Here is a 1514-nt window from a genome sequence, read left to right as displayed (position 1 = left end):
ACTTCCCCTCTCCGGTCTGACTACTTCCGCACATGGTTGCCAGATTGTGTGAGAGAAACAATCAGCCAGGTCTACGAAAACAAGACCAAAGAATAAACGACTACTGCAGTGTTAATTCTGTTGACTAATACTAAGACTAAGGTTTTTTTATATATATATATATATATATATATATATTTAGTCGACTAAGACTTTGATTGATTGATTGCATAATGTATTAACAGATTAGAGAATCACAGTACATTTCAAGCACAACTCAAACACAAAATTGTTAAATGTGGACGACACCATAAAGCATTAAACTTAATTGTTGACAATAGGGTCCACCATGTTCAATTCATCATAACATTTAGAGACGTACAAATAAACATAAATCACCGGAAATCACCACTAAAACATTTCATTAGTCTAAATAGACTAAATGAGACTATCAAAATCAAATGGGCTATTTGAAAACAGCAGATCTAAAAGCTCACAACGTGTCACATCGCAATGCTTTGTGAGCTTTAGATCTGCTATTTAAAAATAAATCTTGGGAAAAAAAACGGACAAATGTGAAACATTTTAACAACTCATATCTGAGTGGCACAACATATCTTTTTTAGATGTAGGGGTGACGGGTCCTTTTACATACAAATGACATACATTCATCTGGGGGTCCTTGACATGGAAATATGTGAGAAATTGAATCACTAGTTTAGGATGACCTGATGAAGATCAAATATAGATCGAAACGTTGTCAGATTTCTCAATAAAGAAAGTATTTTTGTACCTGTGGTGTGCGGGCTCCATCCATCATCTGCTGAAGTTTCTTTAGCCCAGCACCCAGCCTGTCGATTTGCGTAAACACGCCCAAATAAACAAACGCATGAAGAAACAAGACCAAATAAACAAAGTTCTACACTTTAGAAACAAGGCCAAATAAACACAGTTCTACACTTTAGAAACAAGACCAAATAAACAGCTGCACTTTAGAAGTGTATATCTCTACGTCTTTAAATGTTCTGATGAATTGAAAATGGATGACTGATTCAAACAAGTCTTAATTTATATTGCTTTTCAGTTTTGTACTCAAAGTAGAAGTTTTTGTATTGACTTTTGTTTGAAATGTAGGCTACTCTTTCTGCATACTGTGAAATAAAAGCACCTTGGTGTTCTTGCTCAGTGAAAGTCAATGACCTAAAATTTTAACAGCTGTCTCGTATAAACAACACGCCACTCAGAAACTATTACAGAAAAAACAAGCCCAATGTCACTTATAATAAGGGGACATGGCAACACTGCTTCCGAAGAGCTTATCCCACAATGCACAGCGCGGGTGGCGCGAAAACGGCCGCGCCGCGACCAATCGGAGCGCTGTAAACAGAGCCGAGGACCAACCGGAGTGAAGAAGGGAGGAGCCTAACACCGCCGGGCCCGCCCCCTCCCTTCCCCCTCGTGCTTCCGACCTCAGTCTGGATCCCATAGCGCGGAGGGCAGCGGTCAGCGCTGTGTTTGGCCAGTTGGTTGGTTGC

This window comes from Protomyctophum parallelum (genome assembly GCF_964188405.1).
Source record: "Protomyctophum parallelum genome assembly, chromosome: 8".
Taxonomy (NCBI): domain Eukaryota; kingdom Metazoa; phylum Chordata; class Actinopteri; order Myctophiformes; family Myctophidae; genus Protomyctophum; species Protomyctophum parallelum.
The sequence above is the reverse complement of the archived record's forward strand: the minus strand, read 5'-3'. Positions refer to the sequence as shown.